Genomic DNA, 17746 nt, shown 5'->3' with positions numbered 1-17746 from the left:
TCTAGATACACAAGACCTTTTGGGTATATAATATGCCTTTTAAGGTGTAAACATAAAAGACTTCTTCGGGAGATCTTTTGAATATTGAAGAGAATCGTTTATATATAAAAGACCTCGTCTTTTTAATATATATATAATATCTCTTCATGTGACCTTTGGAATATAGAAGACCTTTTCAGGGGGTCTTCTAAATGAAGAAGATCATTTCATGCTGTCTTCTAAATATGAAAGGCCTCTTCAGATGGTCTTCTAATATAGAATACCTCTTCAGGGGGGTTTCCAAATATACAACACCTCTTAAGGAGGTCTTCTAAATATTGGAGACTGCTTCATTGCGTCTTCTAAATAAAAAGGGGGTGTTCTAAATATAGAAGACCTCTTCATGAGGTCTTTTGATAATATATAGAATACCTCTTTAGTGCCTCTTTTGTATTCAAAAGACCACTTCTAGAGGTTTTCTGAATATTAAAGGCCTATTCAGAGGGTCGTTTGAGTATAGAAGACATCTTCAGGGGGTCTTTTGAATATAGTAGACCTCTTCAGGGGGTTTTCGAAATATAGAAGACCTCTTTCGAGGTTCTTCTAAATATACAAGTCATCTTTCAATGGTCTTCTAAATATAAAAGTCCTCTTCAGGGGTCTTTTAAATATAGAAGATCCCTTCAGAAGGTTTTCTAAATATTGATAGCCAGAGAGTCATTTGAATATGGAAGACCTGCTCAGGGGCTCTTTTGAATATAGAAGACCTCTTCAGGGGTTCTTCTAAATATAGAAAAGCCCTTTAGGGGGTTTTATAAATATAGAAGACCTCTTCATTGGGTCTGTTGAATATAGAAGACCTTTTCAGGGGGTGTTCTAAATACAGAACACCATTTCATGCCGTCTTCTAAATATAAAAGGCCTCTTCAGATGGTATTCTAATATAGAAAACCTCTTCAGGGGGGTTTCCAAATATATAACACCTCTTAAGGAGGTCTTCTAAATATTGGAGACTTCTTCATTGCGTCTTCTAAATAAAAAGCGGGTGTTTTAAATATAGAAGACCTCTTCATGAGGTCTTTTGATAATAGAATACCTCTTTAGTATCTCTTTTGTATTCAAAAGACTTCTTCTAGAGGTTTTCTGAATATTTAAGGCCTATTCAGAGAGTCGTTTCAGTATATAAGACATCTTCAGGGGGTCTTTTAAATATAGTAGACCTCCTCAGGGGGTCTCCTAAATATAGAAGACACCTTTTGAAGGGTCTTCTAAATAAAGACTTCTTTTGGGGGATCTTCTCTACAGAAGTCCTCGGTTGAGGGAACGTCTATATATAAAGAAGACCTCTTTCGAATGTCTTCTACATATAAAAGTCCTCTTTCAACGGTCTTCTAAATATAAAAGTCCTCTTCAGGGGTCTTTTAAATGTAGAAGATCTCTTCAGAACGTTTTCTAAATATTGATAGCCACTTCAGAGAGTCCTTTGAATATAGAAGACCTCTTAAGGTTTCTTTTGGATATAGAAGACCTCTTCAGGGGGACACCACGGGTGTCTTTTGAATACAAAAGTTCTCTCCATGGGGTCTGTTGGATATAGAATACCTCGTCATTGGGTCTTCTAAGTATAGAAGACCTCTTTAGAGGTTCTTTTGCATATAGAGAATTCCTTGAATATAGAACACATCTTCAGAAGTTTTCCTAATGTAGAAAATCTTTTCAGGGGATCTTTTGAATGTAGAAGACCTCTTCCGAAGGTCTTTTGATTATAGAAGACCTCTACAGGGAGTCTTCTAAATAAAGAAGACCTCTTCCGGGGGTCTTTTAAATATAGAGGACCTCTTCTTTTATAAAATGAATACATCTTGAGAGATTTCTTTCCACGGAAGACTTCTTGAGGGTCTTCTTTTCAAAGAAAACCTGTAGAGAATCATCCTTCCATATAAGACCTCTTGAGGGTATTCTGTGCATAGAAGACCTCTTTCTGGGTTTCTTATTCTTAGAAGGCCTCTTGTAGGTCTTCTGTACCTAAGAGACCTCTTGGTAGTCTTCTTTCCATAGAATACCCTTTGCTGATCTTCTTTTTTATAGAAGACGTCCTTCTGGTCTTCTTTTTTGTAGAAAATCTGGACCCTATTCCTTGAAACAACTTATCGCCTTTCACTTTGCACTTATCAAAAAGTAGTTATTTTGAAAAGAATTTTTTTTTGTAAAATAAAATAAAATGAAATAAAAAAAAAAATAAATGAAATAAAATAAAATAAAGTAAAACAGATAAAATAAAAGGAAATAAAATAAAATAAAAAAATAAAATAAAGTAAAATAAAATAAAACAAAAAAATTAAATGAATTAAAATAAAATAAAATAAAATAAAATAAAATAAAATAAAATAAAATAAAATAAAATAAAATAAAATAAAATAAAATAAAATAAAATAAAATAAAATAAAATAAAATAAAATAAAATAAAATAAAATAAAATAAAATAAAATAAAATAAAATAAAGTAAAATAAAATAAAATAAAACAAAACAAAACAAAAAAAATTAAATGAAATAAAACAAAACAAAAAAATTAAATGAAATAAAATAAAACAAAATAAAATGAAGTGAATTAAAATAAATAGAGTGAAATAAAATAAAATATTAAAATAAAAATATAATAAAATACAATAACATAAAATAAAATAAAACAATATAAAATAAAATTCCATGAAACAACTTATCGCCTTTCACTTTGCACTTATCAAAAAGTACGTATTTTTAAAAGTGATATTTTTTTTTTTTTGTAAAATAAAATAAAATAAAACAAAAAAATTAAATGAAATGAAATAAAATAAAATAAAGTAAAACAGATAAAATGAAAATAAAATAAAAAATAAAACAAAATAAAATAAAGTAAAATAAAATGAAATAAAATAAAGTGAAATGAAATAAAAAAATAAAATTAAAACACAATAACATAAAATAAAATAAAACAATATAAAATAAAATAATAAAAATAAACTCTCAAATAGAGTTTACTCTAAGTGCAAAATCGAGAAACATCGATTTGTGTGAAATTTCGGGAAAAAGTAATTCGATCCTTATAATTTCTTGTCACTACAGTGTTTTCCCTATTTCCGAAAAACATCTCCCGCCGAAACGTTTTAAAAGCTTTACTTGTTTTAACAATGTCAATATTTGGTCTGCAAAACCAAAATGCAAAGTTTTCTGTGGAACGAAAGAGCACAATTTTTTGCAAAATCTTAGCAAAATACACTTTGCAGTTACAACTTTTCAGTTAGCGGAAGGAAAAGTTTGTGGAACAGAAATCAAAATGAGAGCAACATTTCTTTGAAAACTTAGCAAACTCAACTTATCAAGTTGCTAATGATCACTTATCAAACATAATGTTTGTGTGGAACGCAAAAAATTGCGATTTATCAAAAATATTGCTAAGTGCAAAATGAAAAGTTGATAAATTGTTTCATGGAATAGGTCCCTGTTTCTTATCTTCTTTTTTTATAGAAAACCTTGGGAGTCTTCTTTCCATAGATAACTTGTTGTGGGTCCTTTTTTCAGGGAAGACATCTAAGACCTTCTTTTCATAGAAGATCTCTTGCTTTTCATAGAAGACTTCTTGCTGGTCTCCTCTTTCGTAGAAGACCTCTTGAGGGTCTTCTTTCCATAGAAGACCTTTTCAGAGTCTTCTTTTCGTAGTAAACATCTTGAGGGTCTTCTTGGCATAGAATACCTCTTGAGGGTTTTCTTTGCATAGAAGACCTCTTGAGGACCTACTTTTCATAGAAGACCTCTGGCTGGTCTTCTTTTCATAGAAGACTCCTTGGTGGTCTTCCTGGCATAGAAGAACTCTTCGTTGCATAGAAGACCTTTTGAGGATCTTCCTTTCATATCCTCAGTGTTTTCTTTCCATAGAAAACACCTTGCTGATCTTCTTAAGGAACACTTCCTGTTGGTGTTTTCATAGAATACGTCTTGAGTCTCAATTCTATAGAGAATCCTTTAAGGGTGTACTATACAAGAAGGACCTCTATTAAATAAAGCTGAGCCACCATCAACTTCTCAAAACTTTCGTAGACAATAATTGATGATCAAAATCTTCTGATTTAGAAGAGCAAACAATCGTTGAACTTTTATTGATTTTAAGAGTGTAACTTATATACAAGTGACCAAGCTTAGCTTTCCTCTGCAACAAAAACAACATCCTAATATGCCTGATCGGGCTTAACCACCCGTGAAACGTAGCATAATGGATGGTCGGTAGAATCCTAATTTGTCAATATATTTCTTAGGTCTTAACAGCTCAACTCGAAAGATAATTAATTAATTTAATAAATATCACTATAAATGATCTTCGCCATTATAAGGCTAAAATAAAAAAAAAAAATTATTCATCATTTTAGGTTGCAGATTCCTGAGGCATCTACCAAAGCCTCACGTCTTTTTGCAATTTGTAAACAGTAATTTAAAAATTATCAGTTACATACCATCAGACAACATTCCCAAAGCCAATACTCGATGACAGTTTTAATGCCGATATTCTGACTTTTATTCCCTCTCGCTTTGCCCTGTCCTTCTGTTTGTTGGCTATTAGTTGTAAAGATGGCAGGGACTTGAATGTGCATACTAAGGTAGAAAAACTTGCATACATTTGCATGAATACGCAGATAACTAGGCTTGTAGTCAAACATATTTTTAACGTATTGCTACACACAAATTTACGTACATATGTATGAATGTGTTCGAAGTATAAATTCAATGGTATTTTATTGAATTAATGGATGGATGGCATTGAAGAAACTAAAAAAATACACAGACACTTACACATGTAGAATTGTTTTCATTATTGCATACTAATGATTTAAGCAGGCGTTCAAGTTTCTCTGGACACTTTTATGGTAGTATAGCTGCGTTATGCCAGCAGCAATACGCTACCCCTATAATGCGAATTTAAACCTAATTCATTAGAAGAAAAATCGTTGTTGGCTAGTGTTAACACTATTGGCACTAACGACTAACTCTCATTGGAACTAACTAACTCTCATTGGAATTGTTAGAACACCAGCATTGACAAGGATTGGCTACTCTCACCATGATGACAACAAAGAGTAAAATATGCAACTTATATGGTCCGACATTCCAATGTTCAGATTGTTAAATCAGCATTCTATCGACATCAAAGAGAGAACAAGTAAAAAAGTATCAGTCGGCATTGCCGACAGAGATGTACCCTCAGTCTGTGTGGATTGAAATACTTTTTTCCCAAAAAAACTTCAAAATGTTGGGCTTATGAACTGACAAAAGTATGAATAGGATTAAAGCTCAAGAATTTGCGGGGATAACGATATATAGGGCTTTTTTATCACACTAGCCTACGAAAAACATAATATCGCTGTAAAGAGGGCCACTAGAAAAACCTTCGGTAAAAATGTCCAAAGGATACTCGAACATACCCTTAACCACACAAAAATGTTGAACATTTGTGTGGGTGGTACCGCAAGATTTGGACAGAAAGGACAAAATTTGATCATAAACTAAGTATCGACAAAGCCAGTAAGACGAAACTCAGTACGGATTGGGATGCCTACAAGGTCAATTTCAATAAGTACAAGAGTGAAATCAAGAAACCTAAGCGAAATTCTTGGGTTAGTTTCAGCGAGTCGATAGAAGGAGTTAGTGAAGCTGCCAGGTTCCGTGAGATACTATCTAAGGACCCAAAATCCATAGGTAGTATCAAACGGAGCGATGGTTCCTGAACTAACTCCGGTCTAGAGACTTTGGATCTACTGTCAGGGGTTCATTTTCCCGGTTGTGTTGACTTCGACGGAGCCTTGCAACAGCAAGTCAAGTCGAGTCCGAACTGTCGAAGATGAACAGCTGATTGACAGAATAACTAATCACACAAGAATTCGGTGGGCGGTCAACAGTTTCCAGCCTTACAAATCACAGATACCGGGTGGTATAATACCGGCAATGCTACAGAATGTGGCTGAGCCGGCGCTATCAATGCTGGTAGAAATTTTCAAGGCTCGTTTATTGTTATAGTACATACCTCGTCTGTGGAAGGAGGTAAAGGTGACCTACATCCCCAAAGCGGGGAAGCCAAGTCATACTCTACCAAAAGACTACAGACAGATCTTGAAATTAGAATACAATTAAACCCCATTAACATCAGCAAATCACAACATGCCTACACTTAAAGCAAATCAGTGGAGACTGCCTTGCATGAGGTGGTCGGGCATGTTGAGAAGCATATGGGAAATCCAGACTTCACGCTGACGGCCTTCCTCGATATAGAGGGGGCTTTCAATAACGTAAAGCTTGAATCAATCCACAATGTTCTCAGCAACACAGGCATTTCCTCCATCCTTGTGGAATGGATTGATGGGATGCTGAAGAGTAGAATCATCAACTCATGCATAGGAGAGAGTTCCGTGAGGAAATCCGTTAACAGAGGCACTCCGCAGGGAGGAGTTCCCTCACCCCTGCTATGGCTTCTGGTAATAAATGAAATACTTGTGTGCTTCGACCGGCTGAAGATCAAGGCGGTTGCTTATTCTGATGATGTGGTTGTGCTGATAAGTGGCAAATTCCTGCCAACCCTGTCTGAGCTCATGCAAAGAGCCTTAGTACAGCTTGCAAACTGGGCCCAGAACAACTGGTCTGGGAGTAAACCCGGAAAAAACAGAGCTTGTACTATTCACTAAGAAACGCAAAATTCCCAATTTCGAGCCTCCAGTCATGGACGGGGTGGCCCTGGAACTTTCTACGGAACCTAAATAACTCGGCACTATTCTGGACCATCACTTGTCATGGAAAAGAAATGTAGAGGAGCGAACGAAGAAAGGACTCATGGCACTCTATTCCTGTAAGAATTCCATTGGGAAAAGCAGGGGATTGAGACCACAGATCATACACTGGCTGTATGTAACCGTGGTCCTGCCCTGGTCCTTTCCAAATTATCAAGTGTACAAAGAACCACGTCACTGCTGATTACCGGATCGATTAAAAGCACTAATCAAGCTGCTTTAAACGTCATCCTGGATCTCCAACCTCTGGAGATCCTAATACAGTTTCAGGCGGCGAGAACTGCTTTTAGACTCCGGGAGTCAGGGTGTTGGCGTGGTTCACACTTTGGACACTCGAATGTCCTAAAACTAGTTGATAGTCGACTTGAGTTAAGTGACAATGGTTGCGTAAGCGATTATATGCCTACCTCATTCATGTTTGACTCCTTAACTGTTATCTCCCCAAGCAGAGACGCATGGGCTGAGTGCATATCTCCTCTGGACGGTCTGGCAAGATGGAAGAAGGTACTGGCGCTTGCGTCTACTGCGAGAATCCACTAATTAAAAACTCATATAAGCTTGACGATAATTGAAGTGTTTTTCAGGCGGAGATTCTTGCTATCAAGAAAGCAGCAGAATTGGTTAGGGCTTGAAGGCAGTCTTACAGGACCGGTGAGTATATATGTCGATAGTCAAGCGGCCCTCAAGGCTCTCAAGTCACGGACCATAAATTCAAGAGGTATTTATACTGTAGAGCTCTCCTACAATCAAGATATCGTAAAGCTATGTTGGGTTCCGGGTCACAGCAACATCATAGGAAACGAGGTAGCAGATGAACTGGCTCGAGGTGGCTCTAGGTCTATCGACTTATGATTTGATGAAACCGTCCCGCCACCGATGTGCCACTACAAACTACTAAACTTCGGGAGATCTTCAATGAGAAAGCACATTAAAGATGGCTATTGGAACCTGGTTGCAGGGTATCCAAGGCAATCTGGCCTGTGGTTTCTCGTCGAAGAACACCTTCCCTCCTCTCACTTGATAAGTTAGGGATGAAAATCGCGGTGGGACTTATAACAGGTCACTGCAGAGTGAGGTCCCTAACTTCAAATGGGACGACAGTGGCATTGACTACTGCAGACTTGTGTGGGGGAGGTACCTGAAGCAGTGGATCGATATGGCTTATCTTCGAACTTAAACTAAGTTTGCACAAAATATTACGAAGGCCACATTTTGGACCGAATCGGCAGATCCGTTCAAGAGTTATCTTGAGCACCAACCACTATACACGCTGTCATAGGGGTTTTTTGTACCTTTCAGGCTATTTTCTCAGGAAGTATGGACTTGCCCCTGAAAAAACTTTTACCGTTGTAATTGAGGCAGCAAATGCAAGTTGCTTCAACAAAAATCAAAGTGATTCGAGAGCAGGTCTTAAAGTGAACTTATCTGAAACTTTGTGTGGGAGATACCCGAAGGAGTGGACAAATTTAGTCCATGTTCGAACCTGATCCATATCTGGTAGATATATTAGGATGTGTAAAATGTGGGCCAATTCGGTCACTCCCTTCAAGAGTTATCATCCGCACAATTTTTCCGAACATTTTTTAACTTGTGTGGGGGAGGTACCTGAAGCAGTGGATCGATATGGCTTATCTTCGAACTTAAACTAAGTTTTCACAAAATATTACGAAGGCCACATTTTGGACCTAATCGGCAGATCCGTTCGAGAGTTATCTTGAGCACCAACCACTACACACGCTGTCATAGCGGTTTTTTGTACCTTTCCGGGTATTTTCTATGGAAGTATGGACTTGCCCCTGATGAAACTTATAGCGTCGAATGAGGGACAGTAAATACAAGTTGCTACATTAAAATTCAAAGCGATTCGAGAGCAGGTCCTATACTGAACTTTTCCGAAATTTTGTGTGGGAGGTACCCGAAGGAGTGAACCGATTGAGTCAATATTGAAACCTAATCTAAGTCTGGTAGAAATTTCACGATGTGAAAAGTATGGACCAAATCGCTTACTTCCTTTTAGAGTTATCGTGCGCACAAATTTTCCGAACTTTTGTGAGGGGGAGGTACCGGAAGGGGTGGAGCGATATAACCCATCTTCGAACTTAAACTAACAAACACTTGCACCAACATGAGGATAAATATTTACTGAGCTATGTCGGATTGAGGTTTGCAATTAAAATTACAACAATTTGTGCAAATCAAGTTGAAATCCGTGCTTGTGTGGGCGCGGTGGGGACTTGTAAATATTGATGTTTCTCTCAATTTGCTGTTGTTCAATGCAAATATTTAGTTTGCCGTTTGACTAGTTTAGCCGTACCACTCACAACAAACATTCACATACAGATACACTCACTCAATCACATTCAACTCACATTCATATTCAAGTATTTGCATTTGCAAATTCATGATTTGTTGTCATCATTGTTGCTGTTGTTGTTATTTACATAGTGCTCTTTTTTCTTGTTTATTTGTTTTTCCATTGTGCAGCTTTCATTGGCTAAGCTTTGTAATTAAATTCAATAAAAAACTAATGCACTCTTAAACAAGCCAGATGTTGTTGTTATTGTTATACGATAATATCATTAAATTAGTTGTGATTTGTTTTTCAGGATTAAAAAGGATAACAAATCGACTGAATGCTGATGAGAATTGATAAAGGAAATTAAGCAATTGAAATTTTGAAAATTAAAAATGTTGTAATTAAAGAGATTTGAATATGAATATTCATTGTTGTTGTTGTAACAGTGTTGGTTATTATGTTTGTATGTTCGTTTTTTTGTTCAATCTGGCTCTGGGTCTATCTCCAGTTCCAGGAAAGTGGCTGCTTCGATGGGATGTAACCACAGATCCACTGGAGTTAGATGCGTAGGGTTGGCTTGGCAGTTGTAAAGGTGTTTTGTGTCGTGCGGGCCCATGCCACATACTGGGCAGACGTCTTGCACAGCGCGGTCGATTTCCGCCCAATAAGAATTTAGGACTTTATTCACACTATAACTGCTTAAGGCCTTGGCAACTGCATCCGTGTGAATACTATTTAAACCTGCTTGATACGCTTGTTGATCTAGGGGTTCTCTCCTGTATCGTTGGACCTCTCCCTCTAGAGCATGGATATCCTTCCTGATCTGCCTGTATGTGTCGGGCCTACCCACAAGATGATGATTGGGATGGCTAACACGGTAACATCCAAGCAGGTACTGCAACGAAAGCATCTCATTGTGTTGCTTTACTGGAATCTTTTTCCTCCTCATGTAGATGGTCCACTGAAGATTTGAGGAGGCACCCTGTTGCTGTTCTGGCAAGTTTGAATCTTTTTCCAATTCGTATCACATAATCTCGGGGACAAGACTGGCGTCGCATAGCTTACCACAGACCTTGTTCCTAATCTTCAGTTTGTCGCAGATAGCGGAGTCGTGCGCGCACGACGTGAAAGTAGTGTCGAATGTGACCCCTAAAATTTTGGGGCAGTTTGTGGTCGGAATTCTGCTACCGTCGACCACGACATTCAATTCTCTTCCAAACTGCGCTGTCCATGTGGTGAACAGAGTGGCTGTTGATTTTGTGGCGGAGATCTGCATATTTCTCGAATGGAAAAAGTGGTAAGATCGGTTAAATAGTTGTTCAGTGTCTCACAGATGTCATCAGGATAGGTACCCAACGCCAGGATCGTGCAATCATCCGCATACGTTACGATCTCGATGCCGTCTGGAGGGGGCGGAATACAGGAGAGGTAGAGGTTAAACATATCACCCCACCTTTGGAAACTCCCTGTTTCACTCTACGAGGTTTGGACTTCTTGTTCCTGAATTCCACGTACGACTATCATCCACACATATAATTGACTATCCAACGTTTCAAGCTTGGCCGGAGGGTTGTCTGCTCAATGTCCTCAAACAGCGTGGAGTGCCTGACTGTATCAAAGGCTTTTGATAAGTCAAGCGCCACCATCACTGTTCTATCGCACGGCCGTCTCTGGTGGAGTCCTTGACAAATATGTGTGGTAATGGCGTGCAGAGCAGTTGTCGTGCTTTGCTGCTTACGGAATACATGCTGACGATCGGCAACTCGATAGCTATTTCTGATACTGGGGAGGACTAAGGCCTCAAGTGTCTTTGCTACGGGCGACAAAAGCGAAATCGGCCTGTACGACTCACTTTTGCTGGCTTCCTTGCCGGGCTTCCGTAGTGGGACCACCCTGTCCATTTTCCAGACTTCGGTAACAATGAGGGTGGATAGCGACAATTTGAGAACTTTAGTGAGATACTCCACTCCCGGCTCATCCAGCTGCTTCAGCATTACCATGGAGATTCCATCAGGGCCCAATGCTTTGGATGATTTAGCGTTCCTGATGGCATTAGCAACATCATCCTTTGTAAACTGTGGTGGTTCCTCCTCGGCAGGAAGAGATCTGATGCGACGTAATACTCTTCTCTTTGCCCTGCCTGCTCGACAAACTGTCGATTGAAATAACTTGCTCACCTCTTCGGGTCAGTCAACGTAACGTCGCCAAACGTGACTGAGGTCATATCTTCCCTTCTTCCAGGGTTCGAGAGTGACTTAACCGTTGCCCACAATTCACATATACCGGCTCCAATGTTGCAACTCTTCAGATGATTTAACCACTTGTTCCGCTTGTGCTTGCCGATCAGCCTGTTAACTTCCAGTGTCAGCTCCTTTACTCTGGGGTCATTGGGGTTGGTTCGGCGAAGCTCATCACGCTCATTTGCTAATCATGTCGCCTCTGCTGGGAAGTTTGGTCTTACTTCGGGTATTTGACCAGCAGGGATATGGCGAGCGGCTGCAGCAGTGATGATGTCTCGGAACGTCCTTTCCGCTACCCGAACATCAGAAGAATTGGGCAGCTCTCTGAAGCGGTGATTGGTGAACTCTCTGAAACCCGGCCAATCAGCTTTCTTACGATTGACGAATGTGCGGCGTTCAGAGGTAATGAAATCGGGTGGTCTGCTAATGGAGACAATTATGGGGAGATGGTCTGATCCAAGGAAAATGACGGGTTGCCAGTTAACGTCATTTGTCAGACCAGGTGACACGATGGTTATGTCTGGCGAGCTGTGACAATTTCCACTAATTCTGGTAGGGGCGTCCTCATTGACCGTGCAAAACGTAGAGCTGCCAATCTGCTCAGCCAGCGCTGTACCTCTCTGGTGGTTTCCGAGGGCCGAATGCCACATCTCATGATGCGCATTAAAGTCCCCCAGGACCAGACGATTATGACCTTCCAAAAGCGGGCTAATTTTAGGCACGTAATCTGAGATACAGCTATTTCTCGGCGGGATGTATACTTCAGCAACTCTATCTCGGCAGTTCCACACCTGACTGCTACCCCCATACATTCCATGTGCGGGTCATTAGAGACAGGCTCAAGCGAGATAGGTCTGTATTGGACAGACTGGTGCAATGGGATAGCTAATCCCCCACCTCCAATTCTGATGCGATCTTTCCTTAGCACACTGTAACCATCACAATGTTGTAAGCTACAGTTGTTGTTGAGCTTGGTTTCTTGCACCGCAGCGGAGTCCATTTCAATTAAATTGCAAAAAGAATGCATTTTCTGGGATTGGGACAACATCGGCTGGTGTTAGAGACTGCGCGTGCGGTTGTTGTCGAGGGGACTGCGGGGGAGTTTCGTAGTCAGACGACGAGGGAGTTTCGTAATCCGACGACTCAATGGGGACGGTGTTCACGCAGCATGCAGCAACATAGTCCCTGTCGTAGTCCCTCAAGTCGACAAGTCCAGAGCAACCCCTTAGATGCACCCACTCCTGATATCAATTGCATCTCAACGAAAGTTGGATGTGGGTGAAGATGCGGATGTGACAAACTGACACAGATATATTGGTCCTGGGTTTTTCTCCGTCCCGGCACGGACCAAAAGAATTCGGAGCAAGCATTCCGGGATATGCTGCTCCCAACATAGAAAAACGAAACAAATACAAACATATGTACACTGAGGTGGCAGCTGCTGGCCGGAACGATGATTTTGTGCTGTTCCGGGTCAATCCGGTACGAAAGAACCCGATGCGTGGGATTGATGAATATTCATATTCATCAATGAATATTTATAGACCGTTGTTAGTGGCTGTGTATAAATATTGCCATAACGGTCCGCCTATGAAGTTTTATCTGGAAAATGTTTTTTCTATAGAAGACCTATTGAGTGTCTTCTTTCCATAGAATACAACATATTGTACTTCTTTTCACAGAATCCCTCTTCATAAAAGACTTTTTGCTTGTCTTCTTTCTTTTGATTGACTTCTTTTCAGGGTCTCTTGTCCATAGCAGGCGTTTTGCTTGCCTTCTATTCAGAGAATAGCTCTTGACACTGTTTTACCCATAAAAGTCCTTTTACGAAGCTTATCTTTATAGAAGACCTTTTGCAAATATTCTTTTCAGAATACCTCTCAAAGTTATAGAAAATCTTTGCCGGACTTCTTTTTACGGTCTTTTACCATCGAAGACCTAACATTGGCCTGCTTACCCTAGAAGACCTCTTAAGGGTCTTCTTTCCATAGAAACTCAGGTTGGCTGAAACAATTTTTAAGAATTACACAGGTCAGAAGTTCAGATTGACTTAGATTTTTTTCCACATAAATTAAGCTTAGATCGGCCTTGAAAAACACCTTCCAAAAATTCTCAAAAAATCCACACTTACGAAAAAAACTATTATAAAGCTTAGGTAACGAAGTCGACGCTTAGGAAGCTTAGATTGGCCTTGAAACACTTCTTATGAATTTTATTCCATCTTAATCCACGCATATAAAGCTTAGTTGGGCCGTGAAAAAAATCGTATGAAATCCAGGCTTATAAAGCTCAGGTTTGCTGAGAAAATATTTTAATAAAATTCATAATTTAAAGCTTAGATTGACTTTGAAAACTATTTTATGAAATCAAGACATATGAAGATCAGGTTGGCTGAAAAAATATTCTAGCTTAATCCACGCCTATGAAGCTTTGATAGGCCTTAAAAATCGCTTAAGAAAACCAAGCCTTTGAATCTTATGTTGGCTGAGAAAATATTCTATAGAAATCCAGGCTTATTCAGTTCAGAAATCCACCCTTATGAATTTTAATATAGCCTTGAAAAAATTCTTATGAAATCCAAGCTTATGAAGCTGATGTAGACTGGAAAATATTCTTGATATATTCACGCTTATAATGCCCAGCTTTGTCTAGAAAATATTTTTAAGAAATCAACGCTTATGAAGCTCAGTTTGGTCTAGAAAAAAAATGTTTAAGAAATTTGGCCTAGGAAATATTCTTCAAAAATCCACGCTTACGAAGCCCAGATTGCCTAGGAATCTATTCTTCAAAAATCCTCTCTCATGAAGCTCAGGTTGCCTGAGAAACTATTAATAAAAATTAGGCTTATAATGCTCAGGTTAGATGAGAAGATATTCCATCTTAATCCCCGCATATAAAGCTTAATTGGGCTTCGAAAAAAATCGTATGAAATCCAGGCTTATAAAGCTCAGGTTTGCTGAGAAAATATTTTAATAAAATTCGAACTTTAAAGCTTAGATTGGCTTTGAAATTGTTTTTTATAAAATTGAGACTTCTGAAGCTCAGATTGGCTGAAAAAATGTTCTAGCTTAATCCACGCCTATGCAGCTTTGATATGCCTTGAAAAACCGCTTAAGAAAACCAAGCCTTTGAATCTTATGGTGGCTGAGAAAATATTCTTTAGAAATTCAGGCTTATGCAGTTCAGAAATCCACACTTATGAATTTTAATTTAGCCTTGAAAAAACTCTTATGAAATCCAAGCATATGAAACTGATGTAGACTGGAAAAATATTCTTAAAAAATTCACGCTGTTAATGCTCAGCTTGGTCGTGAAAAAAAAAAATGTTTAAGAAATCCAGGCTTATTAAGCTCAATTTGGGCTATGAAATATTCTTCAAAAATCCACGCTTACGAAGCCCAGATTGAGAACTCCAAATATATATTAAACTAAGTTTGGGAGGGTTTTTGGAGCTTTTGGGCCATTATCTCAGGAAGTATGGACTTACTTCGGAAAATATTGTACCGTTGTAAATGGGGTCAATAGGACAGCCTACTGAAAAAAGATTCGAAACGACCCAAGAGGAGCTTTAACTTCGCTTTTCCCGAAATTTGTGCGGAAGGTGCCCGAAGGAGTGGACCTATGTAGACCATATTACAACCTGGTACATGACTGGATGAAATAATACGATGTGCAAAGTCTGCACCCATCAAAATTTCCCTGTGATAATTATTTTGCGGATTTTCCATTTTGGTTGGTGCCGTCAGGGTTTCTTGGAGTTTTTAGGCCAATATCTCAGGAAGTATGGACTTGCGCCAGAAAAAAAGTACCGTCGTATAGGAAGCCGCAAGGACAACTACTGAAAAAAATTTCAAAACGATCCGCGAGGTGCTCTTAAACTTCACTTTATCCGAATTTTGTGTAGGAGGTACCCGAAGGAGTGGACCGATATAGTCCATATTCCAACCTGATACATGACCGGATGATATAATACGATGTGCAAAGTTTGGATCAATCAGAAACTCCCTGCGAGATGTATCTTGCGGATTTGCCATTTTGGTTGGTGCCGTCAGGAACTTTTTTGGAGCTTTTTGGTCCATTAACTCAGGAAGTATGGACTTGCGCCCGAAAAAAATTGTACCGCCGTAAAGGGAGCCGCAAGGACAACTACTGAAAAAAATTTTCAAAACTATCCGCGAGGTGCTCTTAAACTTCACTTTATCCGAATTTTGTGTGGGAGGTACCCAAAGGAGTGGACCGATATAGTGCATATTCCAACCTGATACATGACTGGATGATGATTATAATACGATGTGTAAAGTTTGGATCAATCAGAAACTTCCTGCGGATTGTATCTTGCGGATTTGCCATTTTGGTTGGTGCCGCCAAGAACTTTTCTTGGAGCTTTTAGGCCATTATCTCAGGAAGTATGGACTTGCGACCGAAAAAAATTGTACCGTCGTAAAGGGAGCCGCAAGGACAACTACTGAAAACATTTTCAAAACGATCCGCGAGGTGCTCTTAAACTTCACTTTATCCGAATTTTGTGTGGGAGGTACCCAAAGGAGTGGACCGATATAATCCATATTCGAACCCTATCTATGTCTGGAAGTAATAATACGATGTGCAATGTTTGGACCAAATCGACTGTTTTCGAGAGTTATCGTTCACACCATTTTATAGAAAAATTTAGAACTTTTGTGGGGGAGGTACCCGAAGGAGTGGACCGATATAGCTCATCTTCGAACTTAAACTAAGTTTGAAAAAAAAACTTCAAGTCAAAATCCGGGGGCTCGATTTTCACCGTAGACATATGGTCTAGTAGACTTTTTTGCTCAGCACAATCCCAATAATCAGAAAATCCAGGCGCCCGTGGTGGTGTTCAAATCGCCCCACCCTAGTATATACCCTTTCTAGCCTAAAGGCTGAGGGTATAAAAATGTACGAATATGAGGGTTTGAAAATATGTTTAAAAAATCTATGAAACTTAAATTGACCCCCAAAATATTTTTATGAAATCCACGCGTATGCAGCTGATGTGGGGCTTGAAAATATGTTTGTGATATCCACGCTTATAAAGCTCAGTAGTGCGATTCTCTAACTCATGTTTTGAGTTACCGACAAAAATCGGTAAAATTAAAACGCAAAATTATGAATGAAAAGTTCAAATAAAAGTTGACAACACTCCTGCTATCGGTAGAACTTTACGACTACTTTTTATTCGTCGCTAACTTACCGACAAACATCGTTAATTACCGAAGTTATAAGCATTTTAATTTTACCGACAATTGTCGGTAACTCAAAAAATGAGTTAGAGAATCGCACTACAGGTTGGCGAAAAAATTTTATTTAAAAAAAAGCATGATTCTAAAGATTAGATTGGCATTGAAATACTTCTAAGAAATCAAAGCTTATAAAGTTCAGGTGAGTTTTGAAAAAATTCTTTCGAAGCTCAGATTGTCTGAGAAAAAGTTCTTAGAAGCCCATGCTCACGTTGAAGTCAACCGTTATCGAACTTTACAAATATTACACTGTGAACACAAATTTTGGGGCAGAGATAATTCCTGTTGGATATGAAAGCCCTTGGTGAGTATATTAAGAACTCCAAAGGACAGATCCGCCGTGAAGTCGATGAAGTTTTTGCTAGAGACCCTGCAAGCCATCAGGAATTAGAGTTATATCTTTGTTCACTGTTGCCTTAGCTTATTTTTTAGATGACATGTCTTCAGTCAAATAGAATGAGGATTATTTGCGTAAAGCACTTCGAACTTCTAACTCGCTTCCTTCAATGTCCTTTTCGTCCTTTATTTTAAGAGCCGCTATAAAAGTACCACAAGATGATGTTTTTCAGCTTCGAAATGTTCTGCAAAAATGTCGCTCAGAAAATTTAATGTACGGCTCTAATGACAACTATACGATTTTGTAGCCCTTTTATTGCGGCTCTTAAAATAAAGGACGAAAAGGACATTGAAGAAAGCGAGTTAGAAGGTCGAAGTGCTCTACGAAAATAATCCTTATTCGATTTGACTGATGACATGTTATCTCAAAAATAAGCTAAAGCAAAAGTGAACAAAGATATAACGCTAATTCCTGATTGCTTGCAGGGTCTCTAGAAAAACTTCATCACGCCATAACGCGGAAGTTCGACTTATGGCGGATACGTCCTTCGGGGTTCTTAATATACTCACCAAGGCCTTTCTTCCCCAAGAGGAATTTCCCGTGCCCCAGACTTTCACCACCATTTTGTTGCACAGTGTTATCTAAGACCTATATTTAGCTTTCCTTAGGATCTCTACAGCCCATTTGTACCTGGTTGAATTTTGGATGAAAAATTAAATGACAAATTATTTCTTTCGAAATCTTCTATTGCTTCCGTGCCTCTTGTCTCTGAAATTTCAACCCGTATTGAATTTGTACTGCTGCCAAATTTGTAGCCAGGAAAAAC

The 17746-nt window shown here is 38.9% G+C and overlaps 1 protein-coding gene across 5 annotated transcripts in view; it reads right to left on the bottom strand.

Moving 5' to 3' along the window:
* The window catches only part of LOC141395016 (hexosaminidase D-like), a 362818-nt gene that overhangs the window by 107276 nt on the left and 237796 nt on the right, over positions 1–17746 (bottom strand). The gene's annotated exons all lie outside the window — the stretch shown is intronic.

The sequence above is a fragment of the Musca autumnalis genome, unplaced genomic scaffold (assembly GCF_047663935.1).
Source record: "Musca autumnalis isolate F117 unplaced genomic scaffold, ASM4766393v1 scaffold_1, whole genome shotgun sequence".
NCBI classification, from domain to species: Eukaryota; Metazoa; Arthropoda; class Insecta; order Diptera; family Muscidae; genus Musca; species Musca autumnalis.
Note: the sequence above shows the minus strand (reverse complement) of the source record. Positions and strands in the feature narration are given on the sequence as shown.